Raw genomic sequence first — 15,788 nt, 5'->3', positions numbered from 1 at the left:
TGCCCTGAGCCTTACAGACACTTTAATGTAAATCACTCAACTATGACTCCATCTAGGTAACACCACAGCCAGCTAATAAAAAAGGTTATTAGTTTCTCAACCTGAAAGATGGTACATTTATTTCTACAGCCACCATAGTGAATGCTATGATTCCCTCGTCCTCTATATGCTCAGGACAAGGACATTACCTCCCAGATTTCACTTGTTATCATTCCATTGCGTGAGTAATTGCCCAACCAACAGCCATTATTTAAAGCCAACAGCAACAGAGATTCAAAACCAGAAACAAATCCTTAACAAAATGTGAAGATGAATCTCTCTCTGCTGTCTCAAGTCCTGAGGCCTTGACTATGGGTCTGCGCCTCCCCAGCCTGTCTTTTGTTGAGCCTTTGAACAGCTTTGGAGTATTGACAGGGGAGTGTGTGGGAAGCAGCAGAAGCTTGGCTTATCTGGCCCGGAGGGTGTGTGTGACTGCAGTATGAAGAGAGAGAGAGACTGGAGTGGGACGCCTGTGTGGGGATTGGAGGCTGAATATGGTGCCAAAAAGCCCAGGACACCAACTGAGGCTGGATAAGCAGCACCACAAAGAACAGACTTATTAACCAGACGTGAGAATCTTTGACTTCTGGGAGATTTCCTGACAATTCTTGAAACAGTTGAGAATCTCTTAAAGTGCACTCAACTTTTTGATCTTCCGCATGATTAAACCGAGAGGGGAACAATGTGATCTAAGAGTTTACAACAGATACCGTACATGGTTTGATTCGTAAGATAAGAAATTAGTGCTGTCAAACGATTAATCGCAATTAATCACATCCAAAATAAAAGTTTTTGTTGACATAATATATATGTGTGTGTACTGCGTATGTTTATTATGTATATATAAATACACACACATACAGTACCTATTTTGAAAATATTTACATGCATATATTTATATTCATATAATTTATATTATATATATATAAATATATTTAAAATATAAACAACTTATTTTTCTTAAATATATACATGCATGTGTGTGTATTTATATATACATAATAAATATACACAGTACACACACATATATTATGTAAACAAAAACTTTTTTTAGATTTTGGATGCGATTAATCGTTTGACAGCACTAATATATATACATAATGTTTGTATATATAATATGTATATATACACAACATATAATATAGCTGTTCATTGTTAGTTCAAATTAGCTCAGGTCTATAAAATAATATTAACAGATGCAACTTTTGATTTTAAAAATGTATTATTAAATGTTGAAATTGACATGAACTAAGATTTCTAAGCATTTCATGGTAACTATTAATTAATGAATTCTTATTGTATTGTAAAGTGTTACCAAAATGTTTTGGGGATGAACAGAGCATTGAATTGTACTTGCACATACCAGAGGGTAAGTGCATAGAGTCTTCCCTGCTCTCCTGTAAACAAGAAAATATTCTATTGACAGGGTAAGTAATTATTTTGTGGCCTCATTTTTCATTGCCATAAAAAGCCAGTCTACTCTGTTGCATCTGCACTGAACTCATTAAAAACATCAGAAGCAAGAATTTGCTTATTCAAATTTCAGCCCCTGGGGTGAGCTTGTTTGCTTATGCTGCGCTAAAAAGAATACAGTACGATGCTTGGTTAAAAATGTATGATCTCTCTCGGTCTCTGCCGTATTATCGTACTGGACTTTTCCACATGGGCTCTGGCAGCATGCAGCATCTCCCCTCCCCAGACCTGCTATACCCAAAGGATCTCACCCCTTCGCCCCCACATAGCATCAACCCACTGTCATTGTCCCCCAGGAGCCCCACAAAAGGGACTATTTGACCTCCGAACACACCCCCATTTCCTCTCTTTTGAAAGTGTCCTTGCCCACAGAAAGTCTCATTGCGACTCAAAGGAAACTGTACATCAATAAAAGATGGCCAGCCAAAGCTCATAGAAAAAAGTGAAGAAAAACACTTGCATTTCACCCCAGCTGAAATTGACGGAGTGGGCCAATTGTTTCCTAGCAACAGACGCCTACAGCACGGGAAGTTGCAAGTTCACAGTTCAGTTTGGTGTGGCCGGACTCCCTCGTTGAATAGATGCCCGAGGTCACATCCTACGATTTATTATTGCAAAAACATTGAATGGCATATACACTTTGAAATATCTCATGCATTAATCAATCTGTGTTAAATATTGAAAGGGACAATTAATCATCATTTGCTCACCCTCATGGTGTTCCAAATTTGTGGAACACAACATGAGACGTTTAGTAGACTGTTCATATTGCTCTTTCCCATACAATGCAAATGAATGGTGAACACCACTGTGAAAAAGAAGTGTGCTTAATTTTATTGAATATGCACTTGTAGTGTACTGTAAATATTAAAAGTATATTAAAAAAACTGTAATTGCAAATAAGATAATATCAATGAAATATAAGGCCACTTAAAGAGAGACACTTTCATGACTGTTTCTTAACACACTTAAGTGCACTTTTAATTAGTATGTTTTAATAATGTTTTGACATACTTTAAAGTGCATTTATTTTGATGTGTTGACAAACATATTAAAGCACTTGATTATCATTTTAACTTTAGTGTGTTATTTGATATTACATGCTATCACAGAAAGTTAATATATTTTACATGTACTAAATTGCAACTTAATCATTACAAAAGTGTAATTACAAATATATTTAAATACATGACACACAAATTTCAACAGAAAAAAAAACATTAAAGTACAACATGAGTAATTATGAAATTACATATAAAGATGTATTTCTATTAAAGTAGGTCAAAACAAAAAAAGAAAAAAAGTTCAACTAAATGCATTTAATCAAAAAATCAAACGCATCCAAAATAAAAGTTTTTGTTTACATAATATATGTGTGTGTACTGCGTATGTTTATTATGTATATATAAATAAACACACATACAGTACATATTTTGAAAATATTTACACACACATGCATTTAATATAAAATTACATTTTCATTTAATTGTAAATATCATGCAATTAGGTGTCTGAAAAACATTACATTCAGCTTGCATTTAAGCATATTGTTTTTAATTTCCGTAAAAAGTACTCTTATTAAAAGTATGCAAAAATTTACTTCTTTTTCACAAGGGCAAAGACTGTAAATCTTTAAAAATGACAAAATGCACCCTAAAATGGTATTACGACCCTTCCTGTTTATGTTTTTTAGATGAAAGATTAGAGTAAATGTTATATATCAAATTAAATAAGACTCTGCTTATCCACATGACCACCAGTTCTGTCATTTAACACACATTATGCCAAACTCCACTGGTGTCTCGTAACCAATCATGATGCATCAAATCTGTATATTCAAATGAGATTCGACTAAAATGGAGCACAACATGGATTCATTTTCTGGACTGTTCCTTTAAACTGTGACTATGATAAATTGGGTTTTTAATGGTGCTGTACACTGCATTCCCTTCCCCTCCCATTTCCCAAAGTGCATTATCAAAGGCTCATTATGCAAAGGAATCCCAAAAAGGAAGGCTAAAGGACACTTCTTTTTATCTCTTTGGCATTTAACTGCCGCAGTTCACAGGAATAATGCAAATGAATGAAATGTGTTATCTCAAAATGAAACCAAACAGTGCATTTGACAAGCGCGTTGAGTCGGTGCCGTGTGTTACTACTTCACCTGATGCCGGCCTGCTTTTCCAGTGCATTAATACACACAAACTACCCTTCAGATGAACTGATATTTTGATGGGTATCGAATGACTCCATCTGTGGGGCTCGGCTAAAAACCACACAGTCTGAGCGGAGCAGATGACATGTGGAGGAAGACATCACACGTGTGACACGGACAACATCTCATATCTCAACACAAATAAAGCCCAGCCATCCACCATATCTTCCCATTCGACTCCTCCGGAGCGAAGAGCATCTTTACCCCGGCTACACACGTATCCCGTTACGGCAGATCGCCTATGATCAGTTCACTAAGTATGATTACATTTAAACGCAGGCTCTCCCAGCATCGGCTCATGTGGTAGAAACAACATCTTTAACCAGGGTAAATACACACAGCACACGGTCCATACCTCCTCTGTAACCGAGCCCGATTCAGAGGCGGGAAGGAGTTTACATTGAGAGGCCGGTTTCAAACAACTGATCTGCGCGTCTGGGTTCAGGTTCAGGGTTCAGTGCCTTCGCTGCAAGTTTGGATAGAAAAAAAGGGGTTTTCTGCACACGTCTGCGCTTTTAGAAAATATGACGTGTCTAAATGTAGCAACAAAGCCGCGATGACCCGAGCTGTCCGGAGAGATAAAGGAGCGGAGAGGTTTAGCATGCTCTACTGAGGCGACATGGAAAGGTGTGGACGCTGAGTAAGGGAGGGAAGTTGTTTGGACTAGGGGCTTTTACCATGACGAGTGTGGGTTTTTTCATGGTCTTATGGGACTGAAGCAGAGCTTCCATCTGATACACATGCCTGGGTTACTGAAAGTGTCTGACAGCACCTATAACTAAAACAGAGTCAATCTGGATACAACTTTGTGAAATACATAAGCATTTGAACACAGATTCCACATTAAAGGCATCATCATTTATTATATTTGTATACGTTTTTCAGATTTTTTGTGATATAATCTAATATTTAGTTAGTATAATGAGTCACATTAGCCTACATATATACAGTAGACTCAACAAAAGCAATATATACTGCACTATATAGGCAAATCTTAGCTGCCTGATTGTTTATATCATCGCAAAATGTAACTATATTATCGCCTAGCACTACATATCTGTTTACATACAACATAATCACGAAAAACAATATATACTACCTAGCAAATCTTGGCTGTGGGATTGTTTATATTGTCACAAAATGTAACTATATCATTCAGTTGTTTATATAAAGTTGGATATACAGTACACTCTTGTAAAGCAATATATAGCAAATTTCAAATGTGATTGTTTATATTATTGCTAAATGTAAACTATATTATTGCACAGCTCTCTATATAAACTTGGATATGTAGTATATATAGTAAAATCACAGAAAAACGATATATAATATATAGCAAATTTCAACTTTGTGATTGCTATATTGTTGCAAAATGAAAATTATATTATTATATTATAAAATGTTGCATTATATATATGATATATATGCTCTCTATATAAAGCTGGATATATAGTATAACTGCTAAATGGACTGTAATGCATGAAGATATTAAGATCATGATATTTCTGTAACGTGTATTGTGAAAAGCATCATACAAATAAAAAAACAAATATATATATATTAATTAAATAATTAATTTAAAAAAGTTATTTTGACTCTGAACTTGACATTGTAAGTTCTTGCTATTTAATATTTTAAGATATTATTTTTTTATGCTCATAATTAATGGCCTATTAAATAAACAAAGACTTTATTTGATATTGTCCATAATGTCAACTTTTTCTACTTCATATATTTCAATCAATCTTTATAATACAATTTTAAAACAGGGATTTTTTTACAGTGTAGTTTTACAGTATAGCTGCTTTTATGACCAGTAGTCAAAAAATCCATAACTATAACTGGACAGTATGACTATAGAAAGAGGAGTGGTTAATTGTGACCTTATAGCTCACTGTTACGTTCTTTATTTTCCCACATTCCACTAGTTTCAGTCTCGCTTTAAATCATTTGTTTTGGCTTCTTTGCTGTTTATAACTAATAGCACAAATAGAATCTGTTTGTTATATTCTTGTATTTTTAATATAAGTTCTGTTCAGAATACCATTACATTTAAAGGATTTGTTGTTGAGTGAGGGAACCTAAAATACATATTTATAGTGTTTACAATTTTTGTAGATGTTTTGTTTACCAATATTTTAATTTATTTCTGAATGTAATAATAAAATGTGATTTATATGTTAGATTGTTTTTTGTTTTTCTCTCAACAATGCAGTTTTGACCCAGTGCACATTATATTGAGACTTACTAAACAAACATTTAAAAAAAAACTTATTAAAAAACAGGATGCACTATTTATCTAATATGTATTTTGTTTTGTACTTGTGGATTGTGCGATAGGCACTCCCTTCGTTTCCTCCTCAGAGAAAACGCCCCCCTGACCGAACACCACGAACGAGATGTCTGACAGAAACAAATGTTGCTGCTGAAGAACTTCACAGTTGTGGAGCCACACAACCAGGAAGACATCTGACAATCAGGAAGAAACACACACGCACAGGAAAACACGTGTATGCAAACATAAATCATCCGCATGAGGGTTATCTCACCCTGACCTCCATATGCAGAAAACCAGTTGCTTGCACAGCTGGTGAGGCGATTTTTCTATGGTGAGACTGCAGCCCCGACAGATGCAAACGTTACCCATAACCCCCTATCATCAGAGCAAACGCTCTTTGTAGTCGCCACAGTCTTGATGTCTTGTGCAAAATGTTGAGTTAAACACACACACACACACACACATGCACACACAAGTTAGAAGTCAAAATAACATGCCAGCTAATGGGGATTTTTCTCATATTGTGATTCAGATGTTTTCCGCTGATAGACAGAGACATATAGACACAGAGCTCTTGGAGGTGTGACTTAGTGCATAAAACATGTGTGAATACACAAACACACACTCACAAAACCCCAAAGGCTGCATGGCTTTATGTCTTGACGGTGCATATATCACTGGAGATTAGCAGAGGCATGCACTGCACAGCCAACAGATGCAGCAATTTGTCACTTTTTTATCTCTTCCTATCTCACACACACACACAGAGACACACACACTATTCTAAACACTTAATGTGCTTGAGGAAATGTGTGTTTGTGTGTGTGTGTGTGTGTGTGTGTGTGTGTAAGGGGGTGGAGCAAAAAGAACGCTTTATGATTTCACAAACCACAACTTGGTAGCCTCAGAGATCAGAGACCACCAAGAGTCACACCAGACACATTGTTGGCCTCCATGGAAGATGAGCTGACACTGATTACAGCCTCGAACATCTCGGTGACTAAGCAGAAGAGTGGATTTCCCACACATGCACTTGATCTGCATATCACCTGAGGAACTTAGTTCATCCAAACAATGAAAAAGTGTGACAAACATGCAAAAAAATAAGAAATCAGGAAGGGGGCCAACACTTTTTCACACCACTGTAAAACCTTCTGGTGATCAAAAATAATAAATAAAAGCTATATATATATATATATATAAATCTATGTTATTGTCCATAAAGAAAAGTTTTTGAATAACGATTTTTTTGGAAAAAAAAAAAAGTATCACCGTTTTCACAAAAATATTCAGCAGCACAACTGTTTTCAACATTGATAATAATCAGAAATGTTTCTTGAGCAGCAAATCAGCATATTAGAATGATTTCTGAAGATCATGTGACACTGAAGACTGGAGTAATGATGCTGAAAATTCAGCTTTGATCACAAGAATAAATTATATTTTACAATATATTCTCACAGAAAACTTAGAAAAAATATTTCGCAATATTGTTGTTTTTACTGTATATTTGATCAAATAAATGCAGCCTTGGTGAGCAGAAGAGACTTATTTCAAACATAAAAAACACACACAAAAAAAACTGTTGAATATTAGTGGCCCATTCATTTTCTACATTGGTATTACAAAAATGTATTTACTCGCCATTAACCAGCTCTGAGATAAATCAAAATACAGCAAACTTTTATTTGGAACAAGAAAGTATAAAAAAAAACTTTAAAAAAACTTGAACTTGTCAGAATGAACTATAATCCCATGGAGCACTGCAAATGACAATATCAAATCAGAAACAGTTATACAATATAAAACTCTAATTAATAGAATTACACACAATTATTTATTTATTTATTTATTTATTTTTGGTACCGTTCCAGTTGCCATGGTAACAATTACTTCAAATTAAGGCATCTCGCTTGAGGATTATGGGCAGTGTATTTCTTCACTGGGAATTTAAAAGACGACGATGAAGAAGCAGCAGCGCATATTAGGTCTGTTTTAAAAAATGCATACATTATTTTTTCAAAAAATAAATTCTCTATGGAGAAATTGAACAGGATTTTTACTGCTGTGCTCTATTGATTTACATCATCTTAATGAACTTTCTCCCTTTCCCATCCTTCTGTTTTATGCTGCTTTTGCTCTCGCTCTTGCTCAGACCAACGGACTCCCATTTCTGACCTCAGTCTTGCTTTCTTATGTTTGTAATTTCGCCTCTTTACAAGCACAACAAGACCAAAACAACATTTGGTCTCCAGATTTACCTCCCTTATGATTTTCTCATCCACAGCCTCGTCAGAGCGCCTCCTTGATTATCTTGTCCATGCTTGAACACCACTGAAAAAAAGAGCAACCAAAGACACGGTTGAGAAATTGGAGAGAAGACGATTACTCAACCAACAAGTAGTTGCGTATGGAACGGGATATCCTTTCACAGGTCAGTGCTTTAAAGCTGGCAAAAATCTGCTATGTTATTAAATCTCATTTAAGAACAGACACCACAATCAGAAAGCATCTGATAGTAATAAAGGAGCAGTGGAAAAAAGCTGAATGTGTTGGAGACTGAGATAATAAGTATGCTTCACGAACAGAAAATTGACCCGCTCTGTGTAGAAAAATATTCTAATCAATGACCGTAACTTGATCATTTACATTGCTCCAATAATGACAAGCATGTCAGAATAATACTTAAGATCTCATTCTCTGATTGATTCAACAGAGTCATTAATTCTGAAGACAGCAGAGGTCATCAGCTCTGCCATATTTATTTCCTGTGTGAAATGTGCTATTTAATTTGGAAAAACTCACACTCTCATTATGCAATTCTGTTTTGTTATTCCAATAGTCAAAATATGCTATCACGTTTAATACAGATTCATTGATTCAAGTGTTAACATTGTCAATTGAATTACTGCAAAAAAAATGTTTGTTGATTTGAAGTGTTTGTTTTGGCAATGGTAACAAAGACTAGATGAAAAATGTTCATCATGAAGATAATCAAACAAATTTAAGATCACTTCATCGTCACGTGACCAATCACTATGGAGCTGCAGAAGAAAAAAATACAACAGTGATCAGCTGATTACATCACAAGAAATGCAAAATTCCAAAACATTCACTAGCACCTATGCAAAGCTGCGACATCAAAGCAAGACAGAGAGAAATATACAGTAAATACATTTTACACTTTAAGAGTCTTCCAAAAATATTAGGACACTGGTAAAACAACTACTACAATATAAAATTAGCAATCTATACTGTTTACTGTGTGGAAAAAAAAAAAAATCTTAATGGCAACAAAGATTTTTGAATAACACAGGGTGTAGTTACAACATCAGCCACTAGGGTATATGCCTTAAGTACACAAACATACACGCAAACACATGCATATGCATGTGAATCCATGGCACCCCCAAGGGTTCCCTCCCTCAAGACGCCTGATGATGTAATTCTCATTTGTCATAATGATTGACAGGTAAGAGTGAGTTTGGGATGAGTGACAATCTCTCATTTAGCCCGGTTGAGTTTCGCCCCACGTGTACAACCCCCCTCCCAACCCTTCTAACAGGACATCGCCCATTTGGGAAGGGGGGGTGGATGCCAGTCCCAATTCATCAGTCAGTGAAAGGGGTGTCTAATGGACAGCTAGGGGGTCCTTTCAGTCCAGTGAGAGAGGGTGAGAAAAAGGTCATCTGCTTCTGACTTACAAAATTAGACATGATCCAAAAGCCTGACATGTGGCTGACAGAAGACTGGGGAAGGATGAATACAACACCAAGCATGCAATATCTTTCTAAATATTTTGAAAAAAATGTAAAGGGATATTCTCTTGCATCTGGTTCACCGATAAACCGTTACTTTGAGGAAAGTGATTCTAATATTTGAAGAAATAATACAAGACAGACCTCTAAGCACCAACAGAGAATTTTCCTGTGTGTGTGTTTGTGAAATGGTGTTTCGTGTGATGAATGAGGAGCTGCCTTGGGAGTTGATCCATCAGGGCCCCAGACAGTCCAGACAGGCCCACATGCTTAGGCCCACATTCTCACTGACCACCCTCAGAGAGGCGGGCCACGGTATTGACAGGAAATGACCTCAGCAGCAACCCTCTCAATTATGGTCATATCCATTATAATTGGCTTTTATAGCACGGCATCATCACTCCAGACATAACAACAGATGCACTTTAGCCAGATTAGCTACTGTCGTTGAAACAGATGGTCTAAGATGTGTGTTGCATATATCCTTTTTGATAGAACTATTAAAGGCATTGCTTATTGTACTTCATAAACTTAAAACACAAAAATTTACCATTATTTAAGAGCATGCATGCTTTCAGATATGTTAAAAGAATGCAGTTTATCACATTACACAAAGTTTTGAAAATGTACCTCTCGGTTAATCATCAGAGCACATGATGCTCCAATGGCCTTTTCTTCTCTCTGAGCCTAAAACACACAGATAATCTATTCAAACAATCAGAGAGATGGTCAGAAAACAATTGGAAAACCATTAGAGAGAGGAAACGAGGTCAATACCCTACTGTTTTAATGATGATGGCAATATGATTATGGTATGTGTTTTTTTTATAGCTTAATAGTGAGGCCGGATGACAGTATACTCTGTTCAGTCAAGCATGAGCACTCCCATCTGCTAGTACGTGATTACTGCTTTATGCTGTGCCCTGACACTTCCACATTATCTCATTTTCAAAACAACCCCCCCAAATCTCTCACACACCCGTGATTGCTGCAGATCACGTGTCTTGTTTAAATACTGTACTGTAAATCTAGGAGAGGAAATCTGAAGCTAGAGTTCAGCATAGTCCTCTTCCTCAACTCTGGCATCCCGTTGTCTCTTCATATTGCTGTTCTCCTGTCACTTTCTTCATAAACTCTTGAGCAGTGTCTTTGTTCATAAGTGGGCCTCCTTCAGCACTCCCGCAGGGGATTACTGCGGGGAACTACTGGGAGCGAACACTGATCATTTCCTCCACTCTCCCAGAATTCCATTCCCATCTAATTGAGTCGGGTTTAGAAACCATCACAGGCCATGCAGGATATGTGTACCCCCAACTCCATCACTTCTTCAAAAATGCCCCAGTGCGGGAGACGTCATGCCAGCCAACAGCCAACTGATTACTTCCATATGCTCTTGTTGTCAGGTTGGACCCTGACGTGCCCCTTTCTTTCTGACTTACGCACATGGATACTTCCACATACACACTCCTCATCCCCCTTTCACCACACGCTAGTGGAAATAAGAGGACTCTGGGAGCTTCCTGTGCACTTCGTATTCTCCTACTACAGATGAAGGCTATTTAGGAGAGCCCCAACAGTTAAGGGCTGCCTTGTGGCTGAGGTCATTATCGTGGATGTTTTGTTTCCATTATTGAGATTATCAGGTATGTACGGTGGATATTAAACAAAATAAACTTTATCTGCCACCTCAGCCCCAAGTCTTAATCCAGGACTTCTTCTAGGCTGTGCTTTCCCACGACAAAACACCAATATTCCCTGTGCAAACAAACGGAGAGGCCTTCGCCTGCTTCTGCTCAAGTACCCCTTGACAGCAAATAATCACCACCATACACCTCACCCTTAATCAAAACACCCCTACAGACTGACAATGGTAGATCCCTGCTTGCTTTGAGGACACCCCACTACTCTCCAGGCTTTGAGAAAAAAGGTTAACGGTAGGGGGAGAAGGACTGAGGATTATCAAAGGAGACTGAGAGAATTCCATGTGTTGGTTTTAGAGAGGGACTGCCGATTCATCTGTATTAAGAAACCAGGCCGCACCCTCTCGATGTTTCCAGCATTTTCTGCATTCAGATGAAACAGAGATGGAGGACATAGAAACAAAGACGTATATCCCCCAACTCCAGGCCACCAAATACACCTGTAATTATGAAGATTTGTGGAAGAAACCCCCCACCCAGCGGTTCATTCGTTTCCCATCTGCACAGCAGCACCTCTTTTGGCCTCTGGATTTTGCTCCTATGCAGCAGACATAAATTTCAAGGTTTATCACTGTCAGATTATGATTATGAGGAAATCTTGGGAAGCAGCCACCACCTCAGCCTTTCATCTAACCATCTGACCATGTGGTGCTTGGGTTACTTCAATGGTTAAGTCACATTCTGATCGAGTGGAAAAGGGAAAATACCCTTTTATTTTGAGATCTTGCGTCAGCAGTCGCAAAGTATCCTGTCATGATTTGTGAAGCTACGCCTGGCAACAGCCAAAGAAGTTGCTGGCGCACAGGCAGTTTTTCTTTGGTACAATCACCTGATATTCTCTGTAACCACTTCCATCCAGACCTACTGTAGAGTTCACAGAAAACCATTTAGAACCACTGAGAACCCCTAACACCGACTTAGTCAAACTACACGATCAGATACGTTTTGTGACTAGGTTAAAATGAATCACTGAAAATATCTGACTCAAAAGAACAATTTATTTAAAACATTGGACATGAGTAAAGTTGCAAGTAGTAGTTGCAAGTGCGCAAAGAGGGCTGAGCAACACTACTGTAGGTGAAAAGAAAGAAAATGTGAATTACCTCAGATTGTGGTACAACAGCAGATGCCTGAATATCAGAATGTTCTTGGAGTGTTCAGGGTTAAGGGACAGTTCCCCGAGGCCTGGGGCTGATAAAGCCATCTGACAGCATCTTGGACAAGGGGAGTACATCTGCTTCACATTTCCACCATGTCAGAACCCATACTATCTTTGCTTTGGCTTGTTTGCAACTCATTGGCTCAATCATATTTCTATTGTTGCAATGACATTTAATGGCATGTAACTACATCTGTGCTAATGCTATGAGTAGTCATACTAGTGTCATCAGTTCTTCTACTCAGACCACCATTCATTTGAAGCTAATAAAGCAGCATGAATACGATACACTTGGGGTTAACCATCTAAAATACAGATAATTATGCTAAAGTCTGAACACCCTGCATGCCTTTCAGGATGATTCATCATTCACTTAAAACTTTTTCGAGATAATATTTTTTTTGGCTCCCTTCTTGTGCTGAATGAGGCACTTAACAGTAGTGAATGTATTGACAAACTGACCAATAGTGACACTGTGTTTTGTTATTTTCTCAGCCCCTCTCTGCTTCAGGCTGTTTCAGTATGTAATTGCTAAAATAGAGTTGACTGCCCCTTGCTGCTGCTATGCGTCAGACTGCCTCTGCAACCTCAATGGTTTTGGACGCTGTTGGCTCAGCCCATATGGAGCCACTTCACAGAAGGGTTAGCCTAAGCCAGATCTATCCTCAGAAGAAACAGCACCACCCCAGCCACAGACAGTAACTGAGTTGGCATCCTAGTAATGGTCTGCTGGCTACCACCACAGTTGCCATTGTAAAGCACTACGACTCAGAAAATAAGACAGACCATGTTTTAGGTCCTTTATTAATTATTTCCAAACTCTTGGGAGATTTTCTGTTGCAGTGATAGCAGCTGGAGTAACAGAGCAGGTGGAACTGGCTTTATGAAACATTAACTACTGCAGTTTCTCAGTTCAGTTAAATTTGTGAATGTGCAAAGTCACATCTTAAAAATAGAACATGATATCAATAGATTTTACCAGACAAGTCTAAGGCACTCCCTAATGTGTCATTTATTTATGTGATGATGTTTGCTTTAAGAGGAAGTGACTGTGAAAATTATTAACAGGCAATTCTACATGAACACATGAATTTGCAACAAATTTGTATGCACACTCTGATAAGCCCAAGTATGAAACCTAGTATACCAACAACATCGCAGAGAGAAAAAAAAAAAAAACATACTTCCTGTTCACCTGAACTTCTCTTATGTGCAGCACCCCTCCCACTTATTCTGAATAATCATCCCCATCTCAGAACACTATCGTTCACAGGTATAGTTCAGCCAAAAATGAAAACCATCTGTCATCAGTGAAGATATTTTGAAGAACGTTGGAGTTCAAACAACACTGGACCCCACTGACTTTCATTTTATGCACATTTTATGAATAATCAATATTTGTCAATGATTTTTTTTCTGTCCTGCATGTTTACAGTTCTAGCATATGGTGAACAGCGAAGCTCTTGGCTGAATCTAATGTCTTGGCCACTGTCTCTGTTTTTATAGGCTGATTAAGTCATGCTTTTGTTTCCAGGGTCACCAACATATTTCCCATAATCCCAACACGAGGCTGAGCTAACCAGCTAACGATGGAAACACTCTGACGCTTGCGCTTAGTATGCTTCCAGACCGAGCAAAGGTCCGTTGTGCAAGAATCAGGCAAACCCGGCTCTCTCGGGGTGTGTTCTCGCCACTTTGGTCTCTGCAGTGTGCTTAAGGAAGCGTGTGCGTCCGCTCAAGTGGAGAACATCAAAAAACATGGCTAAAATGGTGTAAGAACAGTGGAAACCATTGGTGTCCCTTACCAATAGCTGAACACCAAAGTAAAGCGACCCAAACTGCTCCACCCCAAAAATGGGTTCCATATTTTAGCAAAACATCTAATTTCATGGGTGGGTGGGAAGGGGGTGTGTGTCTTTGCATGTGTGCGAGTTTGCACATATGCCAGTTTAGATGCATTAGCTGTCATATTTTCCTCTCTTGAAGAAAACAACTCTATTTGTGCGACAGGAGCAAAGTGTACCTTTTCTTCAGGAGTCTGTGTGGTGTGACGCTCCACAAACCGCACAGTTGTCATCACTTCCTGGCACTTCACCTAGAGCTCTTCCAAGCCCACTTTCCCAACACGCCTTGTGCAATGCTTGCCGCTGCCTTTGATTGAATGCAAAAACCATTATGACCTGGCTTTGGGGGAAAGACTTTAGAATAGGGAGTATTGGGAAATGGCAAATCAAATCAGCCTGGCAGCCACCACTCTGCCACATCCCATACAGTAAGTATGCGCTCCCTCACCCAACACATACCCAGTCAAAACAGTGAGCTATGTCCAGGGCCCGTCCCACTCTTTCCATTGCCACCACTCAACACAGAGGATGTTAAAAACAAGTTGATCACTGCAGAAAACAAACTGCACAGAGATGCATTGTTCACGGGCCCGCTCTGTCATGAAGGAAAGGTCTGGGAAATAGGAGCTGTCTCCATTGAGGTTCCACTGTTAGCGTACATGATGCAAGTGGGCCAGATTCCACAGCATTGATAACATCATTGATTGAGAGCACTTGGAGAACCTGAGGAAAAACAAGCAGCCATTATACTAATTAGGCAGCTTTCCTATTTGTTCAAGATGATGATGCACTTTCTGCAACAAAACACTTCGTTTATCACATCTGTTGTATAAACCCGGTTCAACAAATTACAGGAACCTCAAATTTATGTCGACTCAATGTTAATACCTGAAGAACATGTGGTTTAAAATTTGGGTGAATGTTTTTTGCAAGTCCCTAATAACTGCTTGTTTAAACCATATTTCCATTTTAATTTTTAAGTGTACTTTTGATTTCTATTGCTCTGTGGCTTTGATTTTTTTCTTATTTTTTTTCAGATTCATACGGTATATATGTCATCTGCTCAACTTTTAATGTTTTTAAAACTTAGTCAACCTATGATGCAATGCACTGATTAGAGTTGAACAATCCCTAAATTTGCTGCCAGCTGTAATTTGCAGGCCAAAGACAAATTACTAGTTTGCTGGTGACAAGTGATCTCTACATGAATGCTGCATTAGTACTGCCTCTAATTTGCTCTTTAATTAAAAAAATTAAATGTCAAAAGTTATAGCACATGTGATTTTTATAAATGCAATTGCAGCTATAGGATTGGGAATCAT

The sequence above is a fragment of the Sinocyclocheilus anshuiensis genome, unplaced genomic scaffold, assembly GCF_001515605.1.
Source record: "Sinocyclocheilus anshuiensis isolate Anshui unplaced genomic scaffold, SAMN03320099.WGS_v1.1 scaffold546, whole genome shotgun sequence".
Classification (NCBI taxonomy): domain Eukaryota; kingdom Metazoa; phylum Chordata; class Actinopteri; order Cypriniformes; family Cyprinidae; genus Sinocyclocheilus; species Sinocyclocheilus anshuiensis.
This window is presented reverse-complemented; position numbering follows the sequence as displayed.